The 23,909-nt window shown below is 50.5% G+C and overlaps 1 protein-coding gene across 1 annotated transcript in view; it reads right to left on the bottom strand.

Moving 5' to 3' along the window:
* Zbtb7c (zinc finger and BTB domain containing 7C) overlaps positions 1 to 23,909 on the bottom strand; it is a 234,934-nt gene that overhangs the window by 100,663 nt on the left and 110,362 nt on the right. Inside the window, exon 2 of the mRNA XM_051163686.1 lies at positions 23,685 to 23,746. The gene's annotated coding sequence lies outside the window, so the exon portion shown is untranslated. The remainder of the gene's footprint in view (positions 1 to 23,684; positions 23,747 to 23,909) is intronic.

The following is a 23,909-nucleotide window of genomic DNA, read 5'->3' as shown; positions in this document are numbered from 1 at the left end:
CCAGCAGTTCTCCCGCTGTGGTCTTCTCCAGTGCTGCCCATCCCATGCGTGCGCCACAGAAGTGCTCACTAAGTGCTGGTCCCCAGCAGGGAGGACCAGAAGGTTTGAGGGACAGCAGGTTTTTCAGAGCAACCCAGAGCTGACAACCAGGGTCTCTAGTCTCCCCAAAACCTCAGCTCTGTGGAGCCATGCCCTCCCCCCCCAGTACAATGCCTAGCAGGGCTGTGGGATGACAAGCGCCCCTGCAGGAGCAGACATGCCCCAGTCTTGCGTAACCTGTTTAGATATTGGCTGTGTGTAATGAATGGAAAAGAGTCACCATGTTAACCGCTCTCATCTGAAGTTGCCAATTTGGCTCACACTTGTGCTTCCCTTCCATCTACGGTGTCCTCAGCACAATGACTGGGCTTGAAGAGGAGGAAGGTGATGCCAGGCTCCTGCTAACAGTCACCCTTGGCTGGCTGCCCTGGAGAAACATTGTGTTGTCACCGTAGATGAGAAAGGGGCTGTAATACCAAGTGCCTGCCTCTGGGTAGTCCAGGCTCTTACTTTCCTGCAAAGCAACGCTAAGCCCTGCTGAGGGCTGCCTTGTATGGCTACCTCATCAGTATTCCTTGTGCTTTGCCATGCTATGCCCTAATACAGAGATGGCATAAGAGTAAAGCACAGTAGAGTAGACAGCATAGTAGGGCAGCAGCTAGGTGGCTGTCACTAGTAACCAGTGTGACCACAGGTCACTTCCCTCTCTGAGATGCAAGGGTCCTATCTACAAAGCCATGGGCTTGTCTGCTGATGCCTGTGGTCTGGCTCTGTTAAAGATTCTGATTATTTAATCTGTTAAATGACTTCTGGTGTGGTGTAGGTGTCGACAGTAACGATCTTGATCAGGAGATTCCAGGCATGCAAAAAGCAAGGGATGCATAGGCCAGCCTCCCCAGTGGCAAAGGGAGGTTTGCTGTCTGCAAGTGCAGCTTTGGGATGAAGGAGAAGCTGAGCTAGCCATACAGAGAGAGGGAGTGGGGACAACAGGGAGTCTATAGGATACATGGTAGCTTTCTTCTCATGATAAAAAGCATCCATGAAAGGCTTTCCTTGCCCCCAAATACTGCTCCCCAGCCCCCAATCTAGGTTCTTACTCTGGGATCCCACTACTTAAAAGAGATATCATTGGGGTTGAGTTATCTCTGATTTGATGGCTCTGTATGCCCAAGGTGGACCGCCAGAGAAGAGTGCCAGTCCCACAGGGCATCCTCTGCCTGCCAGGAGGAGCCGAACAAAGTCTGAGGCTGGAACAGAGATAGTAGGGCCGGTGAAGGCTGCAAGAAACGGGGCCCTCCCAGGGAGCAGGGCAGAGAAAGAAAATCAGGGGGTGTGCCCAGATTTGAATTCCCCAGGACAAGGCAAACGGGGAGTGGAGGGCACGGTGTTTGCCTTTGGCTAACTGAGCCCATCCAGAGGAATCAACCCCACAAGGAAAGACAGGGAGGAAGACTCAGGAGACAGGGAGGAAGACTCAGGAGACAGGGTGGGGCCAGCAGAGGGGAAACTGTACAACCAACTGGGCGGACTCATGAAAGATTCTCCGAGCCGGAAAAGTAGAGAGTGCGGGGCAGCACTCCTCCCACGCCCCTTCAGTTACTCTGCCTGTCCAGACCAGCCTGCCGCCCTCTTCCAACCAGGGCCTTTGGCAGAAACCCTGAGAAAGCAGAATGGGGAACATCATGTTAAGTAAGCTGGTTGTTGGGACTGAGCACGTGTTCTCAAGCCCTTCCCACCCCCCCACCCCGGTCCACCTCCTCTGGCCCCGCCTCTTGCTCCATTCTCAGTTCTGACCTCGCCCCCTCTCCCTGCTCTAAAAGCCCTTTCCAACCCCCCCATGGACCCGCCCACCTCCCCATGCCACACCTCCTCTGATTCTGCTCCGCCTCTTCCGTCTCCAGGGTCCTCTCACCTCCCCTGACTTCCCCATCCCCTGGCTGTTGCTTGTATCTGCTAGATACCCATGGCGTGCCTCCCAGCTTTCTTGAGGCTCCGGATGCTGGAACCCTCCCGCGGATCCTGGGCTTCTCCTCTGCAGTCTCACCACACCCCTCAATTTCTCACAAATCACTCCCTGGGGGACTGGGGCTCGGTGCTTCTACTGCCTGTGGTCTCTGCGGGAGAGGCCAGCTCTGGCCCGGAACTCAGGACCTATGTTGACCCAGGAGAGCCGAGGGCACAGGCCCAGATCTGTCTAGCCCAGGCTACGCTCCCGCTGCCGACTGCCAGCCAGGCTGCCACTATCACTGGGTGACCCCGAGACCCAGATGCCGTCTGGCAGTACCTCTACCTGAAGCGCAGAGGCAAGGATGCTGTGACTACAGAGACTAGAGAGACTGAAGCCCAGTTCAGTTATTTTCCAAGTGGCTTGGGCACACTGTTGCTTCTCTCAGCCTCAGTTGTTGCATCTGTGAAATGGAGATAATCCTGCCTCTAGGGATATTTTGAGTTCACTAGCAACAGTCACCTTGAGGCCACTTGGGGTGCTGCAAATCTTGTAGTTATGTGTGTGAGTTAAATTCCTGAGTGCAACCTTGAGAAGGGTATTTTTCCTCCGTTGCTTGGGTTAAATAAGATCATGTGGGGATGGCCCAGGGAAACATTCAGCACATAGTATGCCTCTTTCAGAAAGCAAGCAGAGGTCAGGGAGAACTGACTCCCTGGCTGCTTCATTAGAGCCATCTCTGAGGTTAGTAGGAAGGCTGAAGGCAGATCTGAGATATCCTTGGGGGGTGGGGGGGGGGTGACAGTGACGGAATGAACCCTTCAACCTTCTTCTACCAGAGCTAGGGGGTAGCTCACACTGGACTCCTGAAAGAATGATGGTGTCTCTCAGTGAGTAACTAACATCAGGCTGGTAGCAGGCTCTGCTTTACTGCCCTGGTCCCCAACACTTCACCACCTCTCATCCTGGCAAAGGAAAGAAAGGACAGTTGGAACATCAGCCTTCTGTGACATCTCTGCCTCCTTCAGCTGAACCTGTTCTCTGCTCTGCCCTGGCACTTGGAAGACCCTATATCTAACATGAAGGGTTGGCCAGATGCCATGGAGGTAGGACTCTTGAGCTACAGCCCTTCTCACTTCCTGTCAGCCCTGGAGGAATGTAGGGGAGAAGCCACTCCTTGGGGGTGCACTGCCAGAAAGTGCTTCAGAAAGTGCAAAAGGCACCCTGAACAGCCAGCAACCTTGTCCTCTGCAGGGGGATAGGGTGTGAGGGTATGGGGGTGTCAGGGGTGTGTGTGGGGTGTTAATGGTAGGCAGTAGACAGCTGCTCTCTGCAGTTCAGGAAGATTTTCTTTTGTGATCAATGCTGCAGGCTCTATGAAGAGAGTCCAAGGGCACAGGGCTCTGAGTACTAATATGCATTTTTATTCTGCAATAATTTTCATACTGAGTTCAAGAGGTACCAGCTCCAAGTACATAAAACCAAATCAAATTAAATTAATTGATTTTATTGAAACCTGCGGCAGTTGTATTCAAGCCCACAGCCAGGGGCATGACCCTCATGAAATACCAAAGGGGCTTTTGAAATAATTAAATTAATCACACCCTGGGTTACGCACGAGGGCTTGCTTCTGTACTGGAAGGCAGACATGTTCCAGTCACCGCCACAGGCAAAGGGACCTGTGGCCACCACTCACCAAAAAACCCTAACAGGAGGGAGCCCAAGACACAGACTTTCCATTCAGGGAACCACCTTTGTTAAGGCTTTTTTTTTTTTTTTTTTTTTTTTTTTGCATATATGCACTCACATACAGAACTCACAGTCACATGCCCACAAGAACGCTTGTACACCCACCAGCTGGAACTCCCTCCAGTCTCATTATTTGCCCAGACAAACACTTTCTATCTGCCTCAATCCCACCTCCATGCTGGATTCAAATGACTCTACACTCCTGATTCATTCAGTCTTTGTGGCCACCTGAGGACGCAGAGCTTATGTATGTTCCATCCTTGTGTGGTGAGCTTACAGAGCCCCCTCCTAACCCTTACCAAATCTCACTGCCAAATGCTCCAGCCTCAAAACAGAGCCCGAGATGCTGGCCTGCACATCTCCTCCGCTAGCCCTCTCTCTCCAGCTGGAATCACTGACCTTTTATTTGGGGACTGGGTGTCTGTACATAGCTCTGTGCTGGCCTCTTATCTCTGTCTCTTGAAGCTAGAAATATAAGCATGTACCTCCATACCCAACTTGTCTTTATTTTAAAAAAAAAGGAGATACTGGGGCACAGAAAGTGGAGTAATTTGCCTAGTTCACCCACTTGGTGAAGGATCCAGGACTGTGTCCTGGTGCACCTTACAAGAGAGTTCCTATGGCTTCCTCATGCAACTCACGTGACAGTTCTGTAGACTGCCATGCTGACTGACAGCGGTGTCATTACCTCTTGTGAAAAATCTCTCTCCTAGCTGGTAGGAGCCCAAGATACCAACACTGGAGTGGAAGGGTCATTGGCCAACCCTTCTCTGTAATTTGTAAGGGAATTTGTGAGCCAGCAAGAGAAAGTCCATAGTCCACAGCAATTTAGAGAGTGTAGGCTGCCTCCTGCTGGCATCTAGTCTGAGCTCCCTGAGCTGGAAAACACTGGATGTTGGGTCCAGTCACTCCTGTGTTTGGGACTAAGCTAACCTTTAGGGACACAAGTGTCTTGGGAGTTGCTTTGTGGAGTGGCCCACAAATGGTGGCCTATACAGCCCCTGCTCTACCTTCCTTTAACCTGCCTGGCCGCCTGAGGAGGCAAGGCCTCTGTATGCTCCATCCTTGTATGGCAAGCTTACAGAGCCCCGTCCTAACACCAAATCTCACTGCCAAATGCTCCGGCCTCAAAACAGAACCTGGGATGCTGGCCCACACATCTGCGATCCCACATATCTGCTGGCCCACACATCTCCTCTGTCAGTCTGTGTACTTGAACATTTAGCGCTAAGGAATGGTACCATCATCAAAGCCATGGTAGCTACTGATCAAGAGCTGTGTGCTGCCTCAGGCCTGGTGCATAACTGCAGTCCCCTTCAGCTCCTTAGCAGGTTCATTTCACAGATAATGAAACTGGTAAAGGGGGTGGGGGCCAGCCCAGGACACAAAGCTAGTGGCAGATGGGCCCCGCACTTAAAAATCCCTTTTTTCTGTTTTAAAAGTCACCAACAAAATGACCTCTCTGGTGTACTTGCATCCGTTCCCTCTCTGTGCTGGCTGGTTATTTATCAACTTGACACAAGCTGGAGTCATTTTGGAAAAGGGAACCTCAGTTGAGGAAATACCCCAACTGGATTGGCCTGTGGACAGGCGTGTGGCTCATTCTCTTGATTGGTGATTGATGTAGGAGGACGCAGTGCCATCCCTGGGCTGGTGGCCCTGGGTGCTATAAGAAGGCAGGCTGAGCAAGCCATGAGGAGCAAGGCAGTAAGAAGTGCTCCTTCATGTCCTCAGCTTCAGTCCCTGCCTTGACTTCCTCTGGTGGTGGACTGTGACCTGAGAGTTATAAGTCAGATTAAACCCTTTTTCCCCAAGTTGCTTTTTCACACTCGTGAAACATACCTAAAACATCTTTAGTTAGAAACACTAACTGAAGGTTTTTTTTGGTGGGGGGGGGGATGATCCTGCCATGTAGTTCAGATAATATTGGAACTCAGTCCTTGTGCCTTGGCCTCCCAAGTGCTGGGACTGTTAAGTATTTACATGCCTGACTCCCCCTGCCCCCAATATTTTTGGACTTCTACTTTTTGTCTCTTTTTAGGATAATAATTTTAAAACTGGTGAATGTAGGAAACTAAGCATTGCTATTTGGGCCACTCTAAGTGTACAGTTTGATGGCATTAAGTGCATTTACAGTGTTACATGGCTGTCATCACCATTGACAACTCATCAGTCCAAACAGGCTGTATTTGTTAGGCAGGGCCCTCACTTCCCCCTTTGCTGACCCTGGCTGCTTCTAATATCCTCTATCCCTACGAGCCTAGATGGTCCAAGTAAGCGGCCACACGCACATAGCATCCGTGCTTGTTGTCAATAGACCAGGTTCTGCTACCACAGGAATCCCCAGTTTCTGAGGCCCTCAGTGTTTCGCCTTCCCAAGAGACCCAGGAACCGAATCAGTCTTCCCCACTGGTGATGCTGTGGGGAAAGACACCATCACAAAGAACTCCATCCTGAGAAGCCCAGTGGTGGGACCTAAAAGTTCCTGTTCCCTCAGGGATAAGAAGTGGTTTGGTCCAGGGTCATAGCAACAGGAATGACAATGACAAAGCAGCAGATGAAGAAAAGGAAATCTCTAGCAGGAAGATGCAGCTAGAACGTCATCAGCACTCCCAGGGCCCAGGCATTGCCACAACAGCCTGGTACTGACCTAACTGCCTGCAGCACTGAGTGATGGTTTTAAGTGAGCCTGAAAGCTGCTATCTACAGTAGAACAAGCCTCTTGTGGCTCAGGGAGGCCAGTGATACTTACTGAGTGCTTCCGGTATACTGGGCAAGAAGGTGGCTGGGCTGTGTTGTCACTCCTGAAGTCATTACATATAAACAGCTCTTGATGCTGTTTCCTGCTCCCAGCCTCTGCCCCCCCCCAACCCCCACACCCAGGCAGAAGCTCCCTTCTCTGTAAGCAGAAGCCAAGCCTGCCACTACAAAGACTAGGCAGAGCTGAGCCAAAGTCCTACCTGGCCTGCTGCTCTCCCTGCCACCCTTCCAGCAATACTGCCCATGCTAGGCTCTGCACAGTGGCCATTTGGATGTGGCCCTGCGACCCCTCCTTCTTTGGCCAGAGGAAACATCTATAGCCTTCTTCCACACTCACAAGCCTCACCCCTATTCCTGAACCCCAACTCACTCAGAAAAGTCTCATGGACCTGTGATCTGCTCCAGGTCACGGCCACACGCCCCATCCTCCTGCTTCCCCTCCCATGGCCTGGCCTAGGCCGTTTCCTCTGCCTTTTTCAGCCCTTGGCGCCAGGGTTGGCTATTCTGAGCCTTTGGCTCAGCGCCTTCCTCCTTCCAGCTTCTCCTTGACCAAGATTTCCTTGAAGTTAACTGTTACCTAGCCCAGGAACATGCACACGCACACACGCACACACGCACATGCAGGTGCACACAAACATACACACACACTCTACTCAGCACTAAGGTGAAGAAGCACCCAAGGCTGTGACTCAGCACAGATGCAGCCAACACCACAGTTACCTGCTTGGAAACCTGACATAAGAGCCACAGGCTAACTGCTAGATTGAGCTGGCTGGAGGCTGGAGTTGGGGAGGGGGGCAGAGGGGAAAGAGAGGGACGGGGAGGGGCTGATAACAGATTCTGGATCTGCAGGTCTAAGAAGCTTTTTGAAGCAGCTCTTCCAGCCTTGCCTTACCAGAAAAAAGTAAGGACGAACCCCAGGAGGATGGAGAGCCCTTTTCTGGTCACCCACACTTCTCTCATTCTTTGGAACACAGCAGCAGCTGGGGTTCAAGGTTCCTTTGAGTAGATGTGAGGGCAATTACTGCAGAGTTCATATAATCACACTGAATGCTATGTCTGAAAAGATAATTTTCTGTGTTCAGCTCAGGGGAAACTTTCTCCTAGAAGCAGTCACAGGCAGATAAAGGCACCACCCACATCATAGGGTTTCAGATCTTTGCCAGAAGGGAGGGGAGAGGACCACTCCAAAGAAAACCAGGTCTGCCTGTATTCTGGCCTCGATGACTAGGAAAACATACCCGGAAACTGTTATGGTCAGTATTCGCCTCACTGAGCGTATCACTGAGCCCAGACCCTCAGGAAGCCAGAGCCAGCCTGGCGCAAAGCATGAATACATAGGGATGAGGGTCCAGGGTGACAGGCACTCTGAGGAGCGGGCCTCCTGTGTGAAGGCTTCTATAAAGACAGCCCTGGGGAAGGGTCTGCTTGCTGCAGGACAGCCTCCTGGGCCATCTTTCCTGAAGCCTACCCATCTGCAGTGGCCAACAGGTGGCTCATAGGGAAAATCTCTGATGTGACAAACACAACATTATCTGGGTTCAAAATGGAGTAGATGTTAAATGTAACAGATAAAGGTCAAAATCGATAATAAGAAATGCTTAGAAGTGAACAAGGAAACCGATATAAATGCCCATTGATTGTTTAACTAGGGGACAGGGTGGAGCTCAGTGGGAGAGGACTCACAGCATGCTTGAGGCTGTGGGTTCCCTCTGTAGCACTGATTTTTTTTTTAACTGCTTATTTTTAACGCTTTAAAATACGAAAACAACTGCTAAGTGCACGTGAAAAGGGGGCTTGGGGGCAGGTGACTATCCAGGACCTAATCATCTGGCTTGTGAGACATTAGGCAATTCATTTTCCCTGCGTGGAGCAGCTTCCTAGTTAGTATTTTTAATGGAAATTGAATCAAGAATGAATGGTATTGGTCTTGTGACCCATGCACCAAAAATGAAAGTGGTTTTTGATAGTCCCCCTCCCAGCATCCTTCAGGAGACCTGCTACACTTTCTCCTCCACCCTTGCTGATCCTGGACACTGATTAGAAACAGGACTTTGTATCTCCTCAGCTGTGGATCTGAGCACATACGAGGGAGGTGGCAGGGAAGTCCCCGAGCAATCATGGTGAGTGTGCTGTGCACCGCCCCCCCCCCCCTCCCAGTTCTCTGGGCCTGCCACTGTGGGATCTGCTGTCCAGGTGGCTGCCTACCTGCAGGCTGGGGATCAGGCAAAGGGTAAACAATAGAAGGGGTAAATGGGCTTTCCCCCTGCATCTGGGAGGAGATGCCTTTCCCAAACCACTGGGCACACTTCAGAGAGAGCTTGGCCCTGCTTTTACACAACTGCTACCAACCCCCCACCCCCCACCTCCACACACAAAACAAAACAAAACAAAACAAAACAAACCCTGCTACCATGAATTGAAATGTCATTAGAGCAACTCTAGAAGGACAGAGGACCCCAGAGGGCTGACAGTGCTGGACCAAGGTCATGGCCTCATCTGTAGACTTGCAGTATTTGGCAAATTGTTTTACACACAGAAGCCACCAAATAGTGTCTATAAAATGGACGAATGAGATGTATGAATGAGGAAAACAAGGGTGGGAGAGGGGAGGGACCTGCTATAGCTCTATAGGACCCCAGTGACCCAGAGAGCTTGGGAAGCCAATCTCTGTCATGGGTACAATGGAGAAAAGACAACAGAGCAGCCAAATACAGTGGCTCATGGAGCCTCTGGTGTGCCAGGGAAATGCCCACTCTGCACCTGCCTTTCTTTTACTTCTATCTTCAAAAGTATCCCTTTGGGGACAGTGAACTGTCTGTCTTCCTGGTTTGAGGAAGAGTGGTGGAAGACACTCTGTTTCCTGACTCCATCTCTCTTTTTCACTTGACATCTACCTTAATCCTTGCCAAAAATACAATAAACGGCCATTTCATCATCTCTTCATTGAAAGCCCCCGAATGAGGGACCTGCTGGAGCTCTACAGGCCCTGATTGCTCACCCAGAGACCCCTTCCTCCTGCAAAATGGACAAAGATACAGGCCAGCCACCAAGGGTGCCTGTATCATGGTGTGTTAGGGAGTGCTGTTGCTTCACTGCGCCCAGCCAGCAAATCTGTAACGTTCTTAGTGAGCTAGATGACAGTGAACATATCTTAGCTAGGCCTGGCTCACACAGCAGGTCAAGCAACATCTAACCTTTCAGTCTGGGGACGTCTTGGTCCATCAGGGGTGGACAGGGACATACTCATGACAGATCCCAGGGCCAGGGAGGGGGCAACATTTCTAGAGTTCAGGCATGCTGAGATGGGAACCATCAGGGGTAGGGAGTGGGGAGAGGGGGTGGGGAGTAGGGGCCCTGGGCTCCCTCCTTCCAGACAAGTGTTGGGCTGAGAGCATCAGAGAGACTTTGGGAAGAAGAGAGACATTCTCCCCGGGGAGCTCACCAAGCAGGGGGCAGACATGAAGATACCCATTTTCAAACCTGTTCTCTTGCGTCTTAGCTGATGGTTTTGGAAGACAGGACTGGTCTCTAGCTTAGAGGAGGCCAGAAAGATAACCCAGTGCACCTCAGCGCAGCATGTGGGCAGTCCTCATGTGTCCTCACACAGTTCAAAGTCTCTACGGGTTCCTTCCAGGGCTTTCTGCCCCAGTTCACCTCCCATTCCACCTCAGGGTCCACCCCACCAACAGATGACTGAAGATAGAGATCTGGTGTGACCCTGGGGGCTTCCCTTTGCTGCTTTCCAGGCATAGCACAGGGGTGTGGGATCTCCCATGGGCCAATCCTAACTTCCTAGGGCAGCTGCCTTCACTGGACTCAGCCAGTGACTCTTGGCATTTAACTAGGTGCCCAGCTGGAAGTGGAGCACAAGAAGACGTGATATGGAGGTGGTGGGCTCCATTCCTCTGGGCCCAAATCCCCTTGGCAACTGGTCTCCCAGGTACTTTTTCTGTCTCTGGAGCCTCAGTGTCCAAGCTCCCAGGCTTGGCCACAAGCTAAACAAGAGAAGAAAGCTGCCCTGTGGCCTCTTCCCCACACTGGATATACCCACACCCAAGGAGGAGGAGCCTGGCCACTCTAACACCTTTTGATCAGCAGTGGGGATCTTGAGAACAAAGCAACAGGTACCTCTGGATTCCTTCTCCTGTAATACCCCATGTTCCTACTTAGAAGGGCGCTGCCTCTCTTTAAGCAATATCTCAGAAAATGTCCTTCAGCAAGTTCTGGGTGCTACCCTTAACTACATGGCTGGACAAGACACTCTTCTTGTGACAGCGGAGACTGTTATGTGTGTGAAGATAGAGACGCTGTAGCCTTTACCATGGACTAGCCCCAGCCAGCTGGCCAGCTCATACAGAGGTCTGAAAGTGAGCCTCAAGTGTCAGCTTGCTCCCCTGGCTGGCCCTGGAGCACAGGTGCATAGCCCTCCTCGGTGAATGAAAGGTGATGCCTGGCCCAAGCCAGCTGGAGCCAGCTGCTGCTGTGCCAGGCACACACATTGCTTTGTCTGGAGCAGGAGCCCTTGCAAGGCAGATACTACTGGACCCTGCAGGGAATGAGGAAATGGAGGCTCAGGCAGGGCACATGGCTTCCCGGAGGCCAGTCAGCAAGAGTCTGGTCAGAGGTCAAGCTCATGCCTTCCTGAACAGAAAGTCAGTGGTCTCTCGTGGCTGGGGGTTGAAAGCTGAGTAAGGGCGGTCCCAGCTCGCAGCTACCTTTGACACAAAGTGAGACATGGCAAGGAGTGCTCCAAAAGCTGGCACAGAGACATGCAGAGGGAGATGGTCATTCTCCCACTGGAGTTTGACAGGCACCTGAGACCGGCTGCAGAAGCCATGCCGAGGGCAGGGTGAGGCCGGGGAAGCTGGAAAATGAGTCTGAAGCAGCACCCTAGTGAACAGCCCCTCGTGGGATGGGCCTTCCCAGAACCCATGAAACAGCCAGTGCCCCAGCTTGTGGCATGGGCTGCAAGGGAGGGTGGGGAGACTGGGGAAGGGAGGGGGCGTCTGGGAAATCTGCTCCACGATGTTTAATTCTCATCAGGAGCTGCCGGATTGAAGGGGCCAGAGGGGTGAGAGTACAGCCCTCATCTGCCCTTCTTCCCTTCCGCTAAGCTTCTGGAAGATTCTGCAACCTCTTGGCCTCCATCAGCAAGAGCCAGGGGAGCAGATAAGCCAGAGCTAAAGGACACAGTGGCCACACTGCTGGAGACTTATCATTTTTCTCCCACACTTGATTGACGTGACCCATGAAGCCGCAGAGAAAGGCCTCCTTTGGGCCATTTGCTATGTCCCTTGCTGGAGTTGGGGAGGAGAGCAATGAAGCTCTGGGGTCCTGTGTAACCCTCCCTCAGGGACAGACTAGGGTACAGAAAGCACCAGAATCTGCTGCCTCCTTGGCTCTTCTGCCTGCTCCTAGTTATTCTTTGTGGGTCAGCACTGTGTAAGAAGCTCCCTCTCAAGGCTGCTGTAGCAAGGCCACTAACAGAGACAGAGAATCCAGTGGCTGGAGGAAAGCAAGATGTCTGGATGAGTCAGAGAGACTGGCATGGGGACAAAGCCCTAAACTGACTAAAAGGCAGGCCATCGCCTTTCTGTGAGATTCCCTGTGCTAGTTCACACTTCTGCAAATGATTCTGAGGCTCCTCCTCCTGACTTTCTCTAGTCATTAACAGGCAGGCCCCTTCTCCCAAGATGTTTCTAGGCCTGAGCTGATCCTGGGCTTCTTAAGAGTCCTGTGAATGCCAGTCAAGAGTTCTACCACTGAACCATCTGCCCTCTCTCCAGCTCCTGTGACAGTTTTCTTGTCCAGCCTTGTGCTTTGACTAGGCCCAGTGTTGTGGGCCTCGGACTTAAAACCTGATTAAGAAATCAGTAGGTCCCTCAAAATACAGGCTCTAAGCAGGCCTAATGGCAGCTGAAACCTTTTCAGCAATTATCTTATTTAATTTTGACATCAGCTGTGGGAAGAGGCCACTTTCATTCTTATCTCCCCCACTGGGGCATAATTTCTTTCTTTGGTTTGCAGTGATTTCCCACTACCTTTGGAATAAACCCCAGGTACCGCCCACCATCTTTCCAGTACCACACCATTCGCTCATTCCCGACTTGGCTGCTCACACTGCAGTGTCATCATTGTCCACGTATGCTCCTCTCCCATCCCACCAACGGAAGGCTTTCCCCAGAGGCTGGCTTAAGCCGCATTTGCAGTCCCCTCCCCCAGGTAGCGGCCCCACCCTTGTGTTGCCTTGCCCTGGACCAGTCCTCATGTTTCTCACCTTCCTCCAAATGCCCCTGTCACTCACAGTAGTTACAGATGTGTGCAAGAGCAACTTACAGAAAAAAAGATGTGTGCCCATTGGTGACCTCACCAGGCTGCAATGGACAGTTCTAATCCAGTGGTCACACAGACGAACCTGGTTAAACTAAATGGGTGACAAAACAAAATCAAAAGTCATAAGTGAGTCTTGTAAAGGACCAGTAGGAAGGAGAGAGGGTTGGCTAGGGGTAGGAGCCAGATAAGAAAGGGGGTTGGGGATGGAGTGATCAGAATCACTATACGAACCTAGTAAATAAAAAGAAATTAAAATAGATCTGTAAGAATAGGAAGCAAAGACAATCCCTCTGGGTGAAAAGGAAAATCAAACCAGTTGTATTTTAAATGAATGCTATAACCACATTAAAGGGCCAGCCAAAAAGAAGAAGGAAAGGCTAACCAGGTAATTTTTGAACAGGGCATTTTGGGGTAGAGAAGGTTGGCTGTTGTGGTTCCAGGGAAGCAGTTCCCAGAGAGATTTAGGTGTAATGAAGGACTGAGGACTGGAGAAGGACAAGTAAATACAAAGTGGAGAGGAAGACGCTAACTCCATAGCAAAGAACTGGAGTTAGAGGATGGATGTAGTTCTAGATCTGGAGTGTGTGTGTGTGTGTGTGTGTGTGCGCGCGCGCACATGTATGCAAGTATGTGCATAGGTTACCTTTCTGAGGCTGAGAGGGAAATACTATGACTAAGAGCAACTTACAGAAAAAAAGAATGTTTATTTTGACTATGAGTCCAGAGTGATAGGCCATGATGGTGGGAGAAGCATAGGGCCAGGTGGCTAGAGCAGGAAATCCTATCTTCAAGCCCAACTACAAATAAGGAGAGGCTACAAACTCCCAGAGCCCCAGCTCCCTCAGCAAGGTTCCACTTCCAAAAAGTTCTACTGCCAAAGGTTCCACTGCCAAAAGGTTCCACATCTAAAAGGTTCCACTTTCAAAACATTCCACAGTCTCCCCAAACAGAGTCACCGAGTGGAGGCCAACAGCTCGAACACCAGAGCCCACACAGGACATTCACTTCTCATTCAAATTACCACAGTATGTGAGTATGTGTGTGCATATGTGCATATGTGTCCATATTTAGTATGAGCTTATATGCATGTTCATATGTGCATATGAAAGGTATATGAATATACAGGTATTCATGTATGCATTTCATTCAGAAGCCAAGAAGTAAAGACCCCCTCAGCACTGAGCACACTAAATGCTCTGCTATTAACATGTAATATCATTGTCCAAGACAAGGAGCCAGAAGTCCTTAGAGAAAATTGATCCCAGGGCTGTGGTAGGGCACGTCCAAGATGGACCTGGAGCCTCTTTTTAGGCCAGCAAGTTAGAGGAGGGCGCTTGGGGGGGGTGGGGGTGGGGATGCTGCAGGTGTCCAGGCAGGGAAGTGAACCACAAAGAGATGAGAATGAAATCACAGTTCAGATTGATCTCATCAGCCTGGATCAGGACTTCGGAAGAGCCTGATGCCAGCTGTTCCACTGTCAGCATATTTTTTGTAAACACAGTACAACTTGGAAAAAAAGTTTCCCAGTGTAATACAATCCCCAGTGCACAAAGAAGTACGCTTACATCAAAACTCAACTCAGGCCGCACATCATTTCTTCTTCTAGAAGATGGGTTCTAGAGATAGGCTACCTGAACTAGGGAAGGCTCTGGCCTGGTCTCAGTTATACAGATAGCAAAGAGTCATTTGGGCTGTTAGCTACCTCTGGTCCTGGTTGTGGGAGTTGAAGGGAGCCTCTGGCTATACAGATAACATAAGGGTCATTAGACTATTAGGCATCTCTGGTCCAGGTGGTGGGAGCTTGGGGAGCCCCTGACTGGAAGGGTCATTTAGATTACCAGCCACCTCTGGTCCTGGTTGTAGGAGCTTGCTATGGCCTGGCCCGACAGATAATGAAGATTATCAGGCCATTAATCACCTCCAGTTCCCAGGCTTCTGGAAAACCAGGCCATATGTCCTTTCCTTTGAAAGAACAATCCCGAACGCTTAATATTCCTGGGTTCCCTGGAGACATGAGGGTGCAAGGACCTTTGTGTTCCCAGCATCTGCTCAAGGCAGGGTGGCGGTGCATGGGCATTGCATGGGAGGCGGCTTGAAAAGCCCAGTCATTAAATCTGAAACTGTACAAACTCCAAAAGAATTGAGAGCAGAAATAATAAAGCAGGGCTTCCTGAGGCGCACATCCGACAAAAAGATAAATTAATTCTGGGCTGACCAGCAGATATGGAGGCGGGCTGAAGTTAGACAGACAGACAGACAAATGAGAGCTGCGAATGGATGCCGGTTAAGCTGCAGGGCAACTGCATCGCTTTAAGACACCTCCCACAGACTGCTGCCTCATCCTAAGGAAGTGAGACACGGGAGAAAGCAAGAGCTGTGACTCGGAGAAACTGTGTGATAGCTAGACTGGGAGTCAAGTTCAACCTCCGCAAGGAAGAAGGCTGATAAGCGCCTCTACACGTATCCTCCAAGAAGGACCAAGAGGGCCTGTGCCAGGAGGCAGAGGTGAGTTCAAGACCAGCCTGGGTTACATAGAAAGACACTGTTTCAAAACAAACACACAAACAAAATCACCGCTTCCCACCAAAACCTAACCTGGATCTAATCACAAAAAAACATTAGATTAAATGGGGAATTTCACTTATTAAAAACTAGGGTATCAGACTCTTCAATGATGTTGATGCCGTGAAAAACAGAGAAAGGGCTGTAGAGGTGTTGGAGCTTAAAGGAAACTAAGGAATACATATGGGTAACTAACACCCAGCCCTTTGAGAAATGCTGCAACAATGCCACAGTTATCCGACAGTCGTAAAATAAGTGGTGGGTGAGACAGGAATGTGCGTCAACGTTGGGTGTGGTTATGTCAGGGGATGGGCCTTCCATTGCAAACACATGCTGGACGGGCTAGGGCCATGGTATGTCCACCCTGCCCTCCTGTGGTCTGAAGACTATGCATGCTTGTATACCCAACTATGTGCATATGTAACTGGTAGGCAGAATATAGACAACACAGTAGATATCTAAGATACAAGGGGATTGTTTTTATTTTTGCCGACTCTTCTGTAACTTGAAATTATGTCTAGGTTAATAAATGTAAGTGTATGTCCCAAGCTTAGTAAGGTACTCACTCATCTAGGTGCGGACTATCCTCTGCTAAGGGGACAGTTCTAGAGTCAAGCTAGTCGGTTGGACATGTGGTCCTGAAGAAATGGCCACGCTTGGGGTCTCTGCCCTTCTTCTGTGGGGTGATACCCACTTATGGGCACTTGGGCAGTTTAAAGACCATCATACCTACAAGTCCTGAGCTCAGGCCAGGCCAGAGGAAGGATGGCCCCACAGCCATCTCTCACTTGGCAGCGCTGATCTTCATCAAATGTGTTCAGGGTCATGGCTGAGCATTGCCTGCCTTTCCTAGAACAAGGACATTATCAGGTCTGGCCTTTGGTGGCCTCCTACCTGGCAAAGATCCATTGTGGGCTGTGGGCCTCTGCCAAGCTTTTGCCAGGCCCTTGCACTCAGGCCTTGACCTACACTGGTTACCACTGGCAACATGCTCTTTGGGGGGCACTCTGATCCTCAGATGGGTTCCTTCATGGATGGACCGAATGAAGCTTGTCAGCTTGGATTCATTCATGCTTCCTGGCCCCTCTCCTGAGAAAATCCTTTTCCCTGGTGCCATGGCTCCCAAACCACAGCCCCCCAATAGTGAGGCGCGTATGAACTCTGGCAAACAGGTTTGCTTGCTCTCCCTCCTCACCTTTGAAGCCTGGAACTCTCCCAGAGGCCTTCAAACTGGCCCGCAGGCCAGACATGCCTTGATGAGGCCTCTGGGTAAAGTGTCTTCCTTGGCCCATCATTTAGGGACAGGTGTGCTGGGCTGTTTTCCATTTGTCCTTCCATCCTGCTTGTCACCCTCCTCAAGTGGAAATTTTCCCCCAAAAGGCAGAATACCAATATGGGCTTTCGGTTGGTTCGGCAATGAGGAAGAAAGCAGTGGGGACCAGAGGAAAGGCAGGTAGAGATTGGGATGTTAAATGCCTAGTCTTGCCTTCTTCAAGCTGGCTGAGTTCTTGGAACAGACACCACACAGCCTAGGGAAGGAGGCCCCTCCTCATACCCTTCCTGACTCTCCTGCTAGTATCTCTTTCCCTGCTCACCTCTTCTCCCCCAGGAAAGACAACATCCCATGTTAACAGTCTTGGTGGCTACAGCGGGTCTCACGACCCCCCCCCCCCACCTTACCCAGGCCTCTAACCTCAACTCCCTTCACAGGGCCCACTCTGAGCATACCACGTGCTATCTCTTTCGTGCTGCCCTGATTCAGACAGACATCTGTGGGTGTGAGGCTCTTCCTTCAGGAATATGTGGAGATCTGTGCAGCGGCCTTGGTAAGGGTATCTATCTGGAAGACAGGCATGTGCTACCCAACAAATGCCAGGGCTGCCACCCCAGGCCTCCCTCTGAGGAGTGCTGCTTTTCAACTTCATTTCATCTTTTCGTGACCTACCGTTCACTGAGATGCAATACAAGAAAGTAATTAAAAGAGAGCAAAGTCGGCAGAGGAATACCTTTCTCCTGGGCTAACCCCTTTGTTGGGAGTGCTTTAGGAGCCAGATTCAACGGGGGTGGGGGGGGGGCGGCATGTGGCTGAGCATGCTCCTCAATATTGCTTCTGAGGGACACTTGGGGCTTCTTATTATTCATTCTATTAAAATCGGGATATTAGCTAATGCCTCTCATGTCTTTAGACAGTGGGCCTGGCAACTTCTCTGACACACTGCCTGCTTGGAGGAAGAGAAGGCCTTTGATGTGGTGCTATGCCTCTGTCACATCCATTCTGTCTCCTGCCCTGTGACAGAGACACCGTAGCTCCAGGAGGAAGCAGTGGAACTAGCAGCATGCCCCACTGTGCCAGGACTCATGAGTGAGGGGGTCTCCACCTTGCTCTGCATTGGAGCCCCTCAAGGCAGCAATGGGGCAGCCAGGACAGTCCTTCTGGCCCCAGGAGGATGGATTCCCATAGCCAAGGCCCCCAGTGATTTAGAAATAAGGAGCTGGGATGAAGACCAGAAACTTTGCTTAAAAATAAGATCTGCTGGCCAATGTCCTGGCTCTCCTTTTACAGCCCATCTCTGGAAGGAATGGCTAATACAACTAAACTCCAGTCCAGTGGGGAAGACTCAGATTTTGGCATTCTCAGTCCTGGCATCACCAGGTGTTAGGATAATTGATTGTGAGGCCTTGGCCAGTGAAGTGCTTTGCTGGTCCTGTGGAGGGACTAGTGGCTTCTAGCTGATAAAGGTTCCTCATATGAGGATGGCCAGGTAGGGCTTGTGTCAGGTGGCCTGCATCACAGACTAAATGCATACGTGTTGGGTGCTTTTTTTTTTTTTTTTTTTTTTTTTTACAGAGTCAAGGAGCAAGAGTTTTCAAGGGGCTGCAGGTGACTGATGGAGACGGATTCCGAGGATCAGGCTAGTGGGCCCAGGGTTGCTTCTCAGGGGAGGCAGGATGGACGGTGGCCAAGCAAGGATGGTGAGGAAAGTGAAGGCAGAAAAGTGCCAGGAGGAACTGAGAAGCTCAGAGATCAGGTGGTAGGAATAGAGTGAGGGACAGGGAAAGGTCAGAGGTCAGGCTGGAAGGATATTGACTATAAGCTGGCATACTTCGCCCTTCCTTTTGTTTCCCTGAGCAACCCTTAGCTCGCTATTAATCTCCCAAGACTGGTCTTGTTGATCAATGTTGATTTTTTTTCCCTGCACACCTGTTCCTGTTTCAGATGAAAATGTATTATGAAATCATTCCATTCGCCTGGTGATTACCATGGCAATCAGGCATGCTCGCTGACAGGCCAGCACTTCTCTTGAAAACAAGATTCTGCTGATAGGCACTTTCTTGTCACTTACACCTGGCTGGGGAGGGAGGGCCATGAAGGGACACAGGGTGAGGCTGAGAGGATGGTCTTTTCTAGGAGGCCCAGGCAGGTTAAGCACAGCCCCAAGGGCCTTGGGAAAATGGGGGGGGGGTTCTCTGCAGGAAGATGGGGGTTGGTTCAAATGGTAGGTAGGCTAGGGGTTAGCAAACCATTTGACAAACAGCTGAGAATAGCCTCAAAAGGCTCACGCTAAAGGCTATATCTAAGCTACTTGCAAGACAGCTTGACTGCCACTCAACCCCCCAACCCGGGGCGGAATCTACCTCTGTGGCCTCCTGGAGCCATCACAGGCGCGTGACTGTTATTCTTGCTGTTCTCTGTGATGGGGTTCAGATGTGGGTGCTGATGAGAGCCCAGGTGGTTTCAAATTGTTTAGTCTTGGTGGGGTAAGTTTTAAAAGGTTTCAGGCATACTGCTCAACTTCAGTCAGATCTCAGCTCCAGCACTTAGTGTCTGCTAGGCCAAGTTACTTAGCCTTTCTGGGCGTCTGCCATTTAAGGCAGACACTGAACACTTCTAAAGTACACAGTTGCCCAGATCAGGTATGTAAACCCATTAGAACAACACTGGTACATAGGAAGCCCTCAAAGGTCACACAGTGATGACCTTTGGTCATATCTGTATTGTTATAGGGGAGAACACTGAGGCCAGCACATGTGGCCAACTGGACTAGAAAGTCTGGTCTTATTGTCTCATGTTAAGGATGCTTTTCTGATGCCAGAGTGTATAGGGTGGAGCAACACGAGAAAAGCATCCTCGCTCCTATCCACATTTTGATGCCAGCAGGACTGACCCGGGAATTGGCAGTGCTTTTTCTGCTAGTGGAGCAGGAAGGGCTGAGAGGAACCGCCAGGAGGATGGGCTGTGCATAAACACTGCCTTGCCTCTTTCTCCGGATGTCCTCCTTGGTGCTACCCTCCTCCGAAACAAGAGAAGCCTGAAGCCCAATAGATCAGAGCTGACCTGGAACAATGGCGGATGAGACCGGAAGGCAGGCTTTCAGGCCTCTCCCTGGGATGTCTGTTGGTGTGTTGTCTGCAGCTGATCCGTTTTCCAGCCTAAGATAGGTCTAACCTATCTTCTCGAGTTCGCATTCCCTTACTCCAAATGCAGCTCTTGAAGCTTAGCATGGGGTAGGGGGCTTTGACGCACCCACACTCTGAAAAAAAATAAGGATGTCTACCTCGTTTGTTGCCTCCCCCAGTTACACACACACACACACACACACACACACACACACACACACACACACACACACACACATGAGTGCTGTCTGAGGGCACTGCCACCATAGGGTAGGACATCGCTCAGACTGTTCTAGGCCCCATACTACTTCTCCTTTTCATACAATGACACTTGTCATTAGTGCCACTGTCTTTCGTCACCACAGATACTGAGCCATGCAAAGCAGGCCAGGAGCTACCGTGGGCTCTGTATTACAGAACCCACCAGCCAGAGGCGGTGACAAGCCATTATTCTGTGTCCCGCAAACTGCACAGTGATAAGGAAACTCCACCAATTTGATCCTTTATCTTGTTGCAGGTTTAGGAAAGATATTATTTCAATCTAGATAATGATTCAATTTCTCAGACGGAAATGAGATTTTTTTTTTCCTCAAGTCTTGGCAGGGGGCGAGGAGGTGGTGGTGGTGGGGTGTGCCACCAAAATCCCTCTTGGGGATGGAGCAGGCCATGCTCAGGTTAGAGGATTTCCTGTAATTTAGAGAATATACTCTGTGTGTGTGTGTGTGTGTGTGTGTATGTGTGAACTGAGAGCAGGAAGTTTGATCGCAAAGGAGAAACATACAGGCTGGGCCAATAAGAGTACAAAGTAAGTACTGTTTGGATATTCATAAGCATTAGCCCAAACCCATAACACCTAATTGAGAAGATAAGTATGCAGGGTGAAGCAAATGGCCTGGGATGCAGTGAGGCACAGAATAAGGATACACAAACTAGCCCCGCTGTGCAAGGGTCACACAGGTCTTCTACAGCCTGTCACATGGTGGAGATCTCTGGGGTCATTTTGCTGACAGATGGGCTCAATACCACTTTCAGGGCTTCCTGTCACAGGGGAGGAAAGGAGCCCACCCCCTCCCTGAGCAACTGTGCCTCCAAACTGAAGTCAAATCACCTCATCCAAGGAAGTCACAAGGTGCTGACAATGCAGCTCATCTCTGCGTACTCTGGAAACACCAGGAAGCCATTAAACAAGATGCCAATGACATCAGATAACACATATGACAGTACCTCAGTGATCTGCACTAAACAATGAGTTTATAGAAATAGTGCATTTTAAAGGCTTGGGAATTCCGAGAGCTTCAGGACAGCAAAGCAAAAGTGATTTGCTTTAAACAATTATTGCAATTAGAGAGTGGTTGTCAGATCGCTTGTAGGAACAGAGGAAATCTAAGGAGTTCGGAACATCTACAAAGCAGGCATGCATTTGAGCCATCCCACAGAGGGCTGTTTGAGGAAACAGCCAAAGAGAAGGCTCATATCAGCCCAGCCCCTGGGGACAGCCCCAACTGCTGACTCCAAGTCACAAGAAGGTGCTATCTCTCAATATGGCGCCAGAGTAACTAGACTCGGGCATCTAAATGAAAAGCAACACACAATGGTGGGGAACATTGGGAGTCTCTAGGAAACTTGGGGCTTGGGGCTAAGGATTGGGGGGTGTTTTTTTAACTGGAGACCTTCTGGTACTTTTCAGTTAAGAACTACAAGACTATCACCAATCAAGAACAGGAATGCAGTTAATAAAAGTTCACATTTTCAGACCAGGTAGACATCACTGTTAGAGGCTGCTTTGTCACTATCACCATTTGAGCTCTCATACTCTCCCCAGCCTATGCTTTGAAAACACAAAGGCAGTTAGATGCCTGCCAGGTCAAGTGGCTGTGACCTGTGGGTGGCTGCCTTTACAACAGAGACGCTAATTAGGCATGAAAGTAAATGCAAGAAGTGCCTGGCCCAGGTCCTCTTGACCTACCAGGACACACCTTCCCAGGTCTGAGTGTATAGCATGTGGCTTTTGCCTGGAACAGTCTCTGGACGCCTGGCTCTTGACTCAGGTGGTGCCGTGGAAGCGGCATCCCTCTGGAAGTTTGATGTAAGGCTGAGGAAGAGTAATGCGGCAAATGAAGTCCCAAGCCTTGTCTCCAACCCATACATCAGTGCAGTGTTGCATATGGAACTGAGGGGACTCGCCCTAGCATATATACTTGCTGGGAGTCTGGCTGCCACTTGTGCTGCCCTGTCTCCCGGGCAAGTGTTCTCTATGAACATGTCACACTCATCCTGTACCATCTCAGGCTCTGCTCCCAGGACACTCCAGCACATCTTTCACCCGTAGTTGCACATGGAACCCCCTCGTGTTGACAGAGTACCCCCTAGTGTCAGATGTGCACATGGCCTTCTGCTTTGGATACAGGAGCATAACCAGCATCCTTCTTTGCCAGCGACCATTTGTCTGATGCATTGCCTATGAGAGCCAGAGATACACCACACTGGTCCCAGAGTGAAGAGAACCCAGAGACCTGGGGACCATGGGATCATTATTACTCTATGTCTCCAACAGGGGTGCAGGCAGCCCTAGCATGGGCTGCTTCTTCATCAGAGTGAGATCCAGTCTCCTGCAACAGAGGGCTGAAGTGAACGTCTTAGATGTGCCACATACCAGGTCACCTGAGCAGATGTGTCTAAGTCTAAGTTTCTCCAGTTCTCCAGTGGGAATACCTGGTAACCGTGTGAAGCTCTCAAGAGGCACGCCTGCCAAGTGCATGTAAACAGCTAATGCTAAGCAAGTACTACTTATTACTATTCGTATTCCAAAAAATAGCCAGCCCTTCTTGCTAACCTGCATTTGTTAAACACAGAGATTTCAGTGGTCCCTCAGCCTGGGCACCAGTGGCTCTCCAGGAGAACAAGCAAGGACCTTGGTGACAGTCCACTTCAACCTTACTGTGTTCCCAGTGCTGGCTTCATGGGTGATTGTGGCCCTTGGTTGGTGATGTCTGCAGAAGGCTCTCTGTGCATTTGAAGGACGTGTTCTGAGACCCAGGGAAGATCCCAGACACGGGTTTCCTGTATCTATCTGGTGTGCTGATCTCAAGGTCAACCTCAAGTTGGGCGAAAAAACCCACACAGTCATCTGCACATGCTGGAACGGCAGACAAGCTGGGCAGAATGTACCTTTATTTACACAGATGAGAGACACTTTCCGTGTGACGGTTCTTTGTATCACCATTCTGGGCACTCAGCTTCCTGTCCAGCCTCGACAACCTCTCTTCCGCCCACTAGACCCACACCTGTGCTGCCCTTCACACAGCTAGTAAGTCTTCTGCTCTGCTCCCCACCTCCCATGAGACCCATATCAAGTCTGTCCTTCCCCAGAGGGGAACCTCCCTGACCACTTTCATCACTGGTGTCTCTTCCTATGCCATGGGAGCCAGAGCAGGTCCAGGTACCCTTCTAGAAGGTTCTATGTCTCATGCACCTTTTCCCATACTCAAGTTTGACTCACTGCTCCGGCTTGAGAACACTGTCCTGTGATGTGTGAGAGAAATTTTTTTGACAGGGACAACTAACAGCAAACTTAGGACAGTGCAGACATAACCTTTCGGTGTTCTGGGTAGTCTTGCACTGCCTACTCAGAGATCCATAGCCAAGGAGATCTGTCTGGGAAGCCTCCCAGGGGTGGCCTCTGCATAGAGGGCAGAGCAGGGCTCAGGACATCCTCCTTCGACTTAAGGCCTATGTGCTTGGGACCAGCCCTGCCCAATGAGAGGGACCTTCCAGAAGAAGAATCCAAAGCCACTTCCACACAGGTCACACAGTTCCTGCCCTTAGCAGGGAAAACTGCCCATTTCCCAGAAGCATTGTTAAACCACAAAACTCAACAAGCAAAATTCCTACTTACAAGCACCAACTCCTTAGGCTTCAACTTCAGGCCACCAGCTTTTCTGCAAACCTGCTCATTTCCTGCAAAGAGAGGGACAGGCAGAGAGAAGCACGTTAGCATCTGCTCTGGGTATCCTTCAAGCTTTCCTGGCTGGCCTCCGGCTCCACACCTTCTCAGCAAGCACGCAGCACGTTCCTTCCTGCAGCACTCCCCTCCCCTCCCTGGGAACACCATGTTCTGTCG

The sequence above is a fragment of the Acomys russatus genome, chromosome 20 (genome assembly GCF_903995435.1).
Source record: "Acomys russatus chromosome 20, mAcoRus1.1, whole genome shotgun sequence".
NCBI lineage: Eukaryota > Metazoa > Chordata > Mammalia > Rodentia > Muridae > Acomys > Acomys russatus.
Note: the sequence above shows the minus strand (reverse complement) of the source record. Positions and strands in the feature narration are given on the sequence as shown.